This window comes from Leptinotarsa decemlineata, unplaced genomic scaffold (genome assembly GCF_025532065.1).
Source record: "Leptinotarsa decemlineata unplaced genomic scaffold, Ldec_3_MD MMD2_tig00004307_RagTag_RagTag, whole genome shotgun sequence".
Taxonomy (NCBI): domain Eukaryota; kingdom Metazoa; phylum Arthropoda; class Insecta; order Coleoptera; family Chrysomelidae; genus Leptinotarsa; species Leptinotarsa decemlineata.
The window spans coordinates 17,568,244-17,582,392 of record NW_027412606.1 but is presented as its reverse complement, the minus strand read 5'-3'; the positions used below and the strand labels follow the sequence as shown (position 1 = coordinate 17,582,392).

General features: G+C 34.7%; 1 long non-coding RNA gene across 1 annotated transcript; it reads right to left on the bottom strand.

Moving 5' to 3' along the window:
- Positions 1–7,145: 7,145 nt before the first annotated feature.
- On the bottom strand, positions 7,146–13,648 carry LOC141483952 (uncharacterized). Its single transcript, XR_012466386.1, has 3 exons — positions 13,426–13,648; positions 13,197–13,343; positions 7,146–12,220 (listed from the first exon to the last, which is right to left on the bottom strand). It is a non-coding gene; the product is annotated as an uncharacterized lncRNA (long non-coding RNA).
- Between the last annotated feature and the right edge of the window lie 501 nt (positions 13,649–14,149).

The window sequence follows — 14,149 nt, the reverse complement described above, 5'->3', positions numbered from 1 at the left end:
GAGCCTCGCAAGGAAGAGAAGCCGTCACAACCAGTGCTTGCACTTTCCTACATCAGAGGATTATCGGCGAGGATAGGAAGAATTGGTTCCAAGTACAACATTAGAACCTGTTTCAGATCCGGTAACACTATCCGTAGCAACCTCACGAAAACCAGGCCCCCAAACGCGGACTGCGATTCCAAGAATTGCATTTACCGGATACCCTGTGAGTGCGGAAAATCCTATATTGGTGAAACTAAGAGGCCATTGAATGTTCGCATTGCCGAGCACAAGAAGCACACACAGCGAGGAGAAACCAGCAAATCAGGAATAGCAGACCATGTTTGGACCCATCAACACAACATCGAGTGGTCCCAAGCTGAGATCTTGCACAGAGAGGAACATTGGTTCAGGAGAAAATTCAAGGAAGCCGCATACATGTTGACCAACAACGTATTCAGCCAGGCCAGCGTAGATATACGAAACATATGAAAACCCATCATCAAACGAAAAATGACCAACTCCCGCCAAAACGGTCATCTCTCACGGAATCAGTGAAGCGGAAAATGGAAAGTAGAGAAAGTGAAAGTATTTCAACGACCTATAAAATAGTCATCTCTCGGAGGAATCAGTCCAGTCATCACCCGAAGACGATTGTAGATACCAACAATCGAAACGTCGTGATCTAACGTGACTTGGAATCTCTACACTTTTTTATTTTTTATTATTTTCTTTTTTCATTCCTTTAATTTTTATTTATTCAATTATTATATTTTTACTTGTAGGTTATTTCACTATCATTTCATTTCAGGTTTATTGTTGCTTAATATAATTGTTATTTTCAACTATTCTTTTTTAATTATTCTTTTTTACTTGTTTCAGGGATTTCAAATCATTTTATATAGTAGACAATGGAAGTCCGAATTAGTGAAATTCATAATCAACTGATGTAGAATATTATCAAAAATTACAGCTACCTAACACTAGTGGTGAAACGGAACAGCTATAGTGTGCCAGCAGGTCTTGAATTCGAATCTGCCTATGACTACATATTTTTCTCGAACGTCACTGATGCCAAAACGAAATCAACAAATGGAAAAGAATGAGTTGAATCAGTAATTTCACATTCGAATGACCATTTTGTTGTCTTTTTAATTTCACAATCATTGGTATCAACAGTAATCAATCATTTAAAGTCTGGGCTTTGAGTTTAGATTCGTATTGGATGGACATACTTTTAGTAAAATCAAGTGGTTAGTCTCATTCGATCCGGAATATTGTCTAGATCATTGTGAAGAAAAAAAGTGAATCAGTTCATAAAAATTCTTAAAGTTATAAACAATTGAATGCCCTAAAAGGCAGTGTTCGGTTTTGTTGTTCGTAGTTCGTAAACTATAAAAATCTTTGAATTTCGAAATAAAAAGATCCTTGAATAGAAGGAAATTTTCTGAAAAAAAGTTTCGACTACCGATACGGTATCTCCATTATTCATAATTTTAATTTAACGCTGAAAATAGCTGTCCACGCGCCATTTTTTGGTTGCGCGCACGGCCTTTAAGCGAGTACGTAACTTGAAAATATTTTCTTGAAGTATTTGAAGTAAATAGAAGAATTTGAAAAATGTATGATATAGGTAATCTAAACACCATAGAGAACTTATTCCTGTTGGAATTTTTCACTAAAGTTGATTTTTCAATAATTTAGACAATTGTTAATTAACAAAATTTCCTGAAACTTCCTTTATCGTTCAAAGTTAAATAAATATTTGAATAATTATCGTGATATCATTTCGCTTCGTGGAGCCCTTCTTAGATACATACAAAAAATATTGCATTATAAAAGTTTTGAAAATTTTATTACTTTGTTTATAATAATTTTAAAGTAAACAAAAAAAGAAAAAACACAATAATATGATTTTTTTTCCTTATTTATCATTATTTTATCGTTCTTATGTCGAAACAAATAATTTATTTATACATTTTTATGAAAAAATGGACTATTTCAATATTAAAAAAAAATTTTTTCACAACTTCATAGAGAACTGTCAATTATGATTTGAAAAAAAATTTCTAATGAGAATATTGATTGTTTCCAATCGTTTTTTCAAATATCTATTGTTTAAATTATTAGTTAAGGCATTTTTCCTTTTCTAAAATCATAATTAACCGTTCTGTACAAAATTACAAAAACATTTTCATTGAAAATTTCATTGTTTATTTACTCAATAATTCATTGTACACAAATTCTTGAAAGTTATGTAAATTATAAAAACAACCAAGAGCATAAAAATATCGAAGAAATTTTTTTCCATTATTCATTTAATTTTGAAAATACACGTGCTGCAAAAGTTGCACCAGCTGATCCATTTGTTGACTGTAATGCTTGAATAACTTTCAAACTATTAGAGATATGACAATTGAACTGGAATATATGCGGTGAACGGGTTTTCATACTAAATGAGGTCCAATTTTTTTTGCGAAATGACTGTATCTTGTGGTGAGACACTCATTAAAACTATTTGATTGACGAAACAAAGTGAGGTATATATCCGTGGCATATTCATAGCATAATACAATATCCTCAAATGTATATTCATGAAATATTTCGGGAATATCTAGTGCTATGTGAGTACAAACACCGCGACACGTGTTTCTCTGTACAATAGCTTCCCCAAGCATAAACTGAGAAATACTTCTAAAATACAACTATTTCATTCTCTAACCTAATACATAATCGTCTGCCTAATGAATGAATCTACCTGAAAAGGTAGATTCATGAATTAATTATATCAATAAATTTTCCCAAAGTATACCTCCAAATATACGTTACTATTTTTACCTGGAAGTGAACAGATTCAATAATGCCGAATTATTCAATTCAGTTTGATTGTTCATAAAATATAGAGAGTTTTTAAATTTGTTTATTTCCATACTCTCCATCACGTTGACTTTCTAACTTTTCTTCTGGAAATGGAGAGGCTTGTATTCATGATTGAACTCACGTCTCTCTGTGAATAAATGAGTGGCATGTGTGGAATTTATTTTTCCATTCTGGAAACTATATTTGTGTTCCTTTATGCGGCTTTGAACGCTTTTCCAGTTTGACGTTTATAAAACATAGGACATGACCCACACGATAATTTATACACTCCTGACTTTTCTGGAACTGAACTTTTATGTTCAGCAATATTTACACCTATGCTGTGCAGAAAATCTGAAATATTAGTTGTGGGCTGGCCTAAGTAAGTTAACGTCCTCTTCGAATTGGGTGAACTTCTTTCAAAGCTTGACTGTATAACTTCTTTGATAATAAATAATGCATAAGACCGCTATCGTAATCATTTTTGACCATTGTTGACGGCTATTTGCTTTATTATATTCAGTTTTTTATTGAAATTCGCCTCTGAAAAGGGCACATTCATCAGTTTGTGGATGATACTTTTGAAAGCTATTACCTTATGCTGATATAGGTGAGTGAACGAATTATGAATGATAATATCTGTATGTGCCGTTCAACTTCAGAACTTCAAAAAGTTAGTTGAAAGTGTGTTCGTTCCTATGAAACATACCAGGATTTCATCGACATATTATCTATACCAATACACGAAACTTCTTATCTATGGGTCACTGTGAATTCTTCTCTCCAAATCGTCCATGAAAATCTTTGCCAGAATAGAACTAAGTGGATTTTCCATTATGATACCTATGCAGGATGAGTAAAAAGTTTCATTGAATTGGAAGTAATTCTGTGACAAAGTAAGCAAGTCTAATATTTCATTTTTCACTACCGGATAGATAGAGTTTTCGTCCAACAGATTCTCCACCAGAGTAATCGTTTCATTCGGAGGAATACTGGGAAACAGATTTTTTACATTGAATGAAATCAATTTGGCATTATCCGGCAGTGTAATATCTTGAATTTCCTTGATTAAATGGAATGAATTCCTCGAACTGAATTTTGATTTGAAATTGCAATGAATAATTGCAATAAGTTTTTCGGATATTTCAACTGAAGGAGTTGTGACGAAAGAAAATACCGGTCTTATCGGTATAATTTGATCAACGAATACAATTCATGTGGTTGTGGGTTCATGACTAACGATCGGAATTTTTCCGTTTCATCCATGACACAATGAATATTTTTCAAAGTTTCCTGGACTTATTTCTGATATGAATGGGTGAGATCATTTCTGGAACCATTGTATATGCCAGCATTTAAAAAGTCTAAGGTCTTCTTTACGTATTCTTCTTTGTTCATGGCTATGACCGTTTTGCCTCTATCAGCTCGCGTAAAAACAATGTTATCTCCTGCCGATTTCTCTTGCTCACGGTGTGTTTGTTACAGAATCACTTCCAATTCAATGAAACTTTTTACTCATCCTGCAAAGGTCTCATAATGGGAAACCCAGTTAGTCCTATTCTGGTAGAGATTTTCATGGACGCTTTGAAGAGAAGAATTCACAGTAACCCACTGGTAAGAAGTTTTGGGTATTGTTATAGATATGTGGATGATATCCTGGTATGTTACACAGGAACGAACAGTGAGATGACTAACATTTTGAAGTCCATCAACTCTCTCCACCCTTCTATCACATTCACAATGAAAATGGAACAGGACGATTCTGTTCTGGATTCGACAGTAACAAAAGTAGTAACAACAGTAACAACAAAGAATATTTTTCAATTTATCGTAAACCAGCACATACATATATTATCATTCATACTCATATCAGAAAAAGGTAGCAGCTTTCAACAGTATGATCCACAGACTGATAAATGGACCCTTGTCAGAGGCGAATTTCAATAAAGAACTGAATATAATAAAGCAAATAGCCGTCAACAATGGCCAAAATGGCGGTCTTATACATTCTTCATTATCAAAAAAGTTATACAGTCAATCTTTGAAAGAAGTTTACCCAATTCGAAGAGAAGAGGAAAAACCTCAGCCTACTTAGGCCAACCCACTACAAATATTTCAGATTTTCTGCACAGCAGAGGTGTAAATACTGGTTTCAAAGCCAACGACTTAGGCATCCACATTAAAAATAACATAAAAGTTCAGTTTAAAAAAATCAGGAAAGTATAAATGATCGTGTGGGTCATGTCCGATGTTTTGTATAGGTCAAACTTGAAGAGAGTTTAAAGCTTGCATAAAGGAACACAAAAATAGTTATCAGAATGGAAAAATAAATTCCACACATGCCATTCATTCAATCTCAGAGGGGCATGAGTCCAACCATAAATACAAGCCCCTTCATTTTCAGAAGAGAGGTTTTGAACTTAACCTGAAAGACTATGGGAATAAACAAATTCAAAAACTCTCACCATCTTATGAACGATTGAACTGAATTGAAATTCGCCATTATTGAATCTGTTCATTTGCAGGTGAAAATAGTTTGTATTGTCGCAACTCAGTACTCGCTTGGCTATTAACGTGAGGATTTTTATTTGCTGTTTCACCCAATCATTCATCCATCCAAATAATGAAAGAACTATTCGAAAATTTAATTGAATATTTATTGTAAAGAAATGGAAAAATAAACTCACACTCAAAAATGTTAATAAAAAGAAATACTTTAAACACCAAAAACTTACATTATACTGCCACCCAGCAGGATCAAAGAGAAGGAGATGTGCCACAATGCTGATGATCAATCGATACTCAAATGAATACTGTCTGTTGTCTGTTGATGATCTTGACCACCCTCAATATTTATAAAGAATTATACGCTGACATTGCGACTTTGATTCGGTCACTGTACTAAGGTAAAATGCTCAGTATGCAATCTGTGCAAAGTTTGCGTATGTCTATGAACTTGAAATATTGAAAGATGGAATTCTGAATACTGAGTGTTCTTGTATAAAAATATTGAAGTGATGTTGAAATATCTTTCAATTCATGTATTTACTCAAATTAATCTGAATTATTTCATGATCATTTTCTTTATTTGACACATGTCCCCTCCACGATGAAGCCGGCCCCCAGCTTTCTGGGTGGTAACAACAAACAAAAAAAAAAACAAATTGGAATTCAAATGAAAACTCACAACTTGATACAAATATTTTAAATAATAAAAAAAACGATGGACTTAAAATATGATTATAAACATCAATTACAAACTACATGTCCTATAAAAGTTGCAAAAAACTATGAGTTCCCACACTAATATTGTCATAGTCCGGCACTGAAATTAACCTGTCTTTGTGTCACTCCACCAATCTGTCTGCACAGCGTTCCGTATCTTGGTTCTGATTCTGTTTTGGTTGACGGCTGCTCGGCTACTACAACTCGACTGGATGGAAACATTGGCATTGGACTGGACTATAATTATAATTACGTTCTGCTTTGCGTTTTCTCGTACTCACGGAAAATGTTTTTATGGTTTCTGTGAAATGTTTCTGTCATTCTGTTCCATGCCTATTCTCTCAATTGTGTATAGAGAAGAAGAAGAGTTACGACTTGACATGACATAATATATGACATACAAATAATTTGATGAATATGTGAATATAGCGGCATTTATCGTTCACTGAAGTAATTTTGATTTTCACACTTTGAAATATATTTATATCTGTGTGTTTATCATGTAATAGTGTGATCGAGTTATTAGCGGCCCTGGATTATAGAAATTTACTCCGTCGAGTGCTTTATGGAAACTTCGAACATCATTAATTGTGGTTCTGTTTTGTCAGCATTTATGAAACTAGCGTTGTTTTCATAAATTACTTGCGAAATATTTTATGTAGGCTGCTTGGGATTTGGATTATCCTGGTACTCAACGGTATGATTGTGATTCTCAATTGATTTGAGTACCTATTACAAGTCTATTCACATATTATTATGTCTATAAATGATGTCTGCCCATACAGGAACTGTTTATCAGCTACTCAGAACAAGTGGTAACGCAACAACGTAAGTATTTGAGCCATACTTTCAAAATTCATTGGTTCTTTATGACACACCCAATTTACCATTTATTTCTTTTTTACAATTTTTTTTACTGATTCCTTACACTATTTGTCACTTTCCTATTCAATTGTCATCTCATGTGATATATATTTCACTGAATAATAGGAAATTGAAAATAGCAATAGCAATTTTATTTTCAATGAAAATAAACAGCTATCGGAAATTTTTATCGAAAACAACTACTTTCCTGGCACATTCAAAACTAATCATTTAACAAAAACAAAAAACATGTATTTGAAATATATTGAAAATAATGGAAAACTGTAATTTTACTGGATGACAGTTATTAAATTTTCTCATTTTTGTAAAATACAATTTTCAGCTAATTACCACAAAATATTATTTATACTCAAAAAATTCAACTTTCTGTATTGGAAAATTAGTTTCACAGGCTCACCACGTGTCGCAACTTAGTACTCGCTTGGCTATTAACGAGAGGATTTTTATTTGCTGTTTCACCCCTTCATTCATCCAACCAAATATTGAAAGAACTATTTGAAAATTCAATTGAATGTTTATCGTAAAGAAACGGAAAAAATAAACTCACACTCACAAATGATAATAAAAAGAAATACATTAAAACACCAAAAACTCACATTATACTGCCACCCAGCAGGATCGAAGAGAAGGAGATGTGCTGCATTGCTGATGATCAATCGATACTCAAATGAATACTGTCTGTTGTCTGTTAATGATCTTGACCTCCCTCAATATTCATAAAGAATTATACGCTGACATTGCGACTTTGATCCGGTCACTGTATTAAGGTAAAATGCTCAGTATGCAATCTGTGCAAAGTTTGCGTATTTGGAGATTCTTTTATATTCTATATTCTGTGATCGGATCAATTTCGATGTCAATGAACTTGAAATATTAAAAGATGGAATTCTGAATACTGAGTGTTATTGTGTTAAAATATTGAAGTGAGGTTGGAATATCTATCAATTCATGTATTCACTTAAATGAATCTGAATTATTTCATGATTATTTTCTATATTTGACAGTATCTTTACAGGTATATTTTTGAAAAATTCATTGATATAGTTGATAAATTCATACCTGAACTTTTCAGGTGGAGTCATTATTAGGCAGACGAGTAGGTATTAAGTAAGAGTATGAAATGGTTGTAATTCGGAAGCTCGAGGAAGCTATTGCATAGCGGAACACTTGTCATGTTTTTTGTAAAACCCTTTATAGTGAAAATCATACAATAAACTGTATTAATTAGTTTTTCTTTGAATTATTTGTCCACAGAAAATTCAAATGTCCCGCCGCGATGTTCTGAGATGCAGAAGCGTCTGCTCTGATTAGCTGTCGAGCTGCGTGACAGTTTGGGGACGCTACGTGAAAATTTGGTACAGTAGGATTGTCTCACAGTGTTTTTATATCCAAACGACATCGATATGACTGTGAAGCAAGAAGTTGAATTTTGGAGGGCTACACACTGCCACATCTGCGAAGAGCCCTTCACTCCTGAAGACAAGAAAGTACGCGATCATAACCATCTCATACCATATGAAAAACATAGTGGCCCCGCGCACGAAGGGTGAGGTAAAAACTACAAAAATAGCCATGTAGTTCCCGTAGTCTTCCACAATTTAAGTGCCTATGATGCACATTTCATCATCACAGATATTGCATCTAGACTGAGGGGTACGATTTACCTACTCGCCATCACGAAAGAAAAGTACATCTTCTTCTCAAAACATGTGGATGATACTTCAGTGCAGTTTCGATTCATCAATTCTTTTTGTTTGATGAATTCATCTCTGGATACGTTAGCATCATACTTGACAGAATTTCCCAATTTCAAGGTTCAGTTCTCTGAGTTACCCAAAGACTTGATTGAAATACTTACTAAGAAGAGAGTCATGCCCTATGATCAAACTGATTCCTTCGATAGATTTAATGAAGCTTGCTTGTTCCCTATTGATGCTCTCTACAACAAATTAGAAAATGAGCCCTGCCGCCGCAGACTATATCAACGAGCCCCTGATGTGTGGAAGAGTTTCAATTGTCAGACTTTGGGTCAATATGTGAATTTATATATGAAAACAGATATCCTTATTCTCGCTGACGTATTCGAACGATTTCGAGCAAGCTGCCTCAGGACTCATAATCTGAACCTTGCCCATTACATTACGCTACGTGGGATGCGATGCTCAAATAAACCAAAATCGAATTGGAACTAATGACCGATCCTGACCTGTTTCTTTTTGTTAAACGAGGGGTTCGAGATGGACTCAGCCAAGTTTGTTCGAAGAGAAAAGCTCATGCGAACAATAAGTATCTGAACAATTATTACTCTTCAAATCCTGACATATACCTCACGTATTTTGAGGTAAACAACCAGTATCGGTAGTCGATGTCTCAGTATTTGCCATATGATGGGTTTGAGTGGTGCGATATCAATATTGACGTCTCATCAATATACGATTCCAAGACCGACTTGGGATATATGCTCCAAGTTGATCTGGAGTATCCTAAATTTCTATATCATCCGCACAAAGACTTGCCTTACTGCCCTGAACATATAAATCCAAAAACGAAAAAAAAAACTGAATCGATAAAAGAGCTCACCAAATTGATAGTTACTCTCCAACACAAAGGAAAATATGTGATTCATTATCACGCCCTCAAACAAGCCATTGCTAATGATCTTATCATCATGAAAATTCATCGAACACTTCAATTCAACCAATTATCATGGTTGAAGTCCAATATTGATTTGAATACTGAGTTGTGGAAAAGGGCTATGAATGAGTTTGAGAAAAACCTCTCCAAACTAATGAACATGCAGTATTCGTATGGAAGACATCAGAAAAAAAATTAACATTAAACTCCTCACCAAATGGGCTGGTCGCTACCGAGCTGAGGCCTATATGTCCAAGCCTGAATCCAAAAATTGAATGATATTCAAAGAGAATTTGGTGGCAGTCGAACTGAGGACATTGCAAGTTTATCTGGATAAACCGACACAAGTAGGACAAGCAATCGTAGACTTGGCAAAGACTACCATATTCGATTTTCATTACGGCTATATGCGCCATCGATTCGGAGGTAATTGTGTAACTCTCTACATCGATACAGATAGCCTGATTTCAAAAATATGCTATCAGCGTCCTTATGATCTTCGATACTTCGGATTACCCTTCCAACAATCAGTTTGATGTTCCTTTGGTAAATAAAAAGGTTCTCAGAATGATGAAAGATGAGAATAACTCAGTTCCAATGACTGAATATGTAGGCCCTATATCGAAATTATAAACAACTAAGGTGTTGGTGACGGAGGATAGTATCAGTAAGAAGCGTAAGCAGTTGGTGAATAGTAGCAGATTACAGCCGTGTCTGGGCATCCCCCCACCACTATGACGTATTCTTGCTTTTTTCTTGTTGTTCAGTAACATCAAGGCGATGTAACTTCGAAGTGTCTGGTGCATGGATCGTTCAGATTTTTTTTCATATGAGATTTTGTGTGTGTTTTTGTGTGTGACATAATGACATAATTACATTTAGTTGGTGTGTGAGAATGCACGGTATAGGGTTAACGTCCTTCAATTATGTTCATGAAACATGACCTTGAACATGGAATTCAACTTTGAGATTAGGGAACTGAATTGCATACATGGTAGTCAGGGTTTGATATTGTCCTTCATGTGTACTCTGTTGCAGTTTGTACAGAATAAACACACGTCTGCATACCACAAAGATCCACCGACTGATGAGCATTGATCAACGTGACTATTCCGAAGATACTTTCAATTTTGAAATGAACTCTACATACGTCACACGATGTCGACAAGGTGACTTTGAAAAAGTCTTTTGAGTTCGACCTTGAACGACCTTCACCTACGTCACATCTTTGAACTACGTCAGAAGGTGACGCGATCACGTCACCTTCTGACGTGAGTGTCAGAGTGTATTGTGTCAGAGTGTCAGAGTGTAGACGTCACCTTCTGACGTCTACACTCTCTGTCACCATCGTGACAGAGAGTGTAGACGTCTGCACTCCGTGAAGTTCCAACGACCACTGTTTGCTTGTATCGCCTTCTGTCAACACATCAAGTTGAAATTGGTGGTGGTGGTGATGGGGGAGCGCCTGCGGTCGACGCATCGAGTTGGCTTCGACCTTGAACGACGTTGATCTACGTCACACCCTTGACGTATGTCACAAGGTAATAAGGACAAGGTGATTTTGAGCTAGTGTTTTTGCTTCAATCTTGAATGACCTTCTTTCCCTCTCCATATTTTCACAACCTTCATTGATCAACGTGGCTATTTCGAAGATACTTTCAATTTTGAAATGAACTCTACATACGTCACACGATGTCGACAAGGTGACTTTGAAAAGTGTTTTGAGTTCGACTTTCAACGTCCTTCGCCTACGTTACACCCTTGAACTACATCATAAGGTAACGCGGTCAAAGCGACTTTGGGTAGTGTGTAACGCTCGATCACGCTACGGTGTTGGGTAGTCACTGTGACAGCCCAAGAATTCGGCTCCGGCTAACTGAGTGAAGACGGGAGTGGGGGGAAGTATGCAAGTTAAATTTTAATTGTGGGCGCCAGGTAATTTACCCCTTCCGAATGCTTGTCTGAACCCTGTTCCTAAATTACCAAATGAACTTAAACACATCTGTCACAAAAAAAATTGGCATAATCGACTGAATTATCATCAATAAGAAAAAATATTACATAATGATCTGGTTTATTATGAATACTTCACGAAAACATCAAATTATTTTTGAGTATATAAATTCATATCAATAAATAATATTTATGTACATACAATTTGTATTTGGAGTTGAAATATTATTAGTCACAATCAATTGTGGTAGAAATTAATGTAGGTTTCAAGATAACCAAAAGAAACCATAAATAACCCCAAAATTAAACAGCCGCTAGCTTTGGATCCAGAGCGAAAGGCGCGTATCACGTATGTCAAAAATAAAATAAAATCATCAGTATGAAACTGATTTCCACCCCTTTGTACAATATATTGTCTATATATGAAGGTATTATGGCAAGTGGCGAGAAAAGAAATATTTAAAAAAAAAGCAACGAATCATTCACTGTCTACTTGCGTGGCTTGATATATCCTGAAGTGCCAAACTCAAGGTTGAAACCCCTGACTCCACTGAATTCAGGGAAAAAAAACAAAGTCCTTCTTCTATAATTTTCCCACTATTGAGTGAACAGCTCTCATTCAGATTCGGCTAACGGATGTTCCAAATGAAAGAAAAATGCAGCTTCCGCACTGCTCCATAAAACCCTAGGAAGAATTCAAAGAGTTAGAATTTCTCCCATTTGAATGAAACCAAATGCATTTATATACAAAAAAAACTTCCACTGGCCGTTAAAAATGATCGCTGCATGAATATATTTTTCCACCAGGACAATAGAAGTGCTGATTCAATTCTTAAAAAAAAAAATTCGATGTTCCTTTCATTTTTATTTTACAAAATTCTGTACTTTCCATGAAATCTGGCAACCTCGCCGTGAAATATTTAACAAAACTACTCATTTAAGTAATTTCAACGTGACTAAACTCAATAATGAAAATAAAGTTGAATAATCATTTGGTAAAAAAACAACACATTTCAGCTTACCAGTACAAGCTGAAAAACTGAGGAAAGAAAACATCAATTGTCGCCAATATTGTTCACCTTCCTTCCCTCGATTCTAAAATAAATATAAAGGTTGAAGTTCCATGTAAAAAAATAAACTATTCAATTAAATTACCGGTCGAATGTTTTCCCTGAACGGTAAATATAATTCAAGAATTCAAGAAACCTAATACATATTTCGCTAGTGATTTCGATCGGAAGGTCAGGACAAAATCTATGCCGATAACGAATGAAACAAAAAGCAATTAAAAAAACATTCGGAGGACTGCAGAAATCGTGAAATTAATTATTTACAAACTTCGTAGCTACCAATTCTGATAAATATAATTCACCTTTTGATGGAAAATAATTTCCTCCGAAATCAATTAGCAACCTCTTCCTAGGTAAAAAAAAAATATAACATAAATATTAATTGAAATTTCAACCAACTTACCGAATTTATTTCAAAATTACGAATAACCCGAATGAATTGTTTCCGATTCATTAAAAAAAATATATAACCTTTGTGATTATTCTCACATGTAAAAATAAAGAAAATAAATTTACCACAAGTTCGTGAAAGTCAAACAAGTATACGTTTATTATGATATATACAGAAGGAAGAACCATAATGAAACCTACTTTCAAATTTCAGAAGGGTTTTCCAAAAATCCCAATCAAAATTTTATTTCACAATCTTTTGGGCATTGTCTTTAATTTTTCCAGTAAATTATCAACCGATTGTATGGTGAACACCAACTGAAGAAAGTTATGAAACGATAACAGATCCTATAAGAGGAAGGAAAAGTACATAAGTTGAAGGTCCAAAATGGCGATGCTGAAAAGTCGGGAAAAATTTGGTGCCACTTACGTGAAGTTCTTTTATCCTCCAAAGAGAGTGAAAGGCCAATTTACATCAAATGCTATACCTAAGCAAGCAAAACTAGGCACTGTTTTCACTAAGTGAAGACCCTCAGAAATAATCCTCAAAGAGATGTTTCTACAAACAAATTTTCCAAGCGGGTCTTCTTCTAACATTCACCAATCAACCTCAAAAATGGAATCCGTCGGATCATCATATTGAAACAGAATAATATGAATTCCAGCGCATGACCATACGTCATGGACAGGTGTGATGAACCAATGGGCAATCTAATAGAGCTGTTTCAGAATATCCAAATCATTTAAATGCATTTTCCAAACTGGAACAATCTACTGAACGATTGGAAAAGCAGGGATGAATACTATGGGGAATATTTCCTCTCAGAGACAATTCCGCTAAGATATTCAAAATATAATATGAAATGAAATATCAAAATTCCTTCAGGGATACGGTAGTTGATCTTTAATTATGACCTTGACTACTGGGTGTGCTGGAAGTATGAAAATATATTTTCATAGGGATCGTTTCTACAAAAAAAAACTCAAAATGTGTAAGATTTCGCCAATAGGATGCCGAAATATACTCAAAAGAGTTTGAAAGGGATATTTAATTAATGAAATTAATTACTTTCATTAAATTAATTAATGGAATTAATTTAATGAAAGTAAACAACAATAGTTCAAATCTGTAATCTCACGGCCCACCAGTTTAC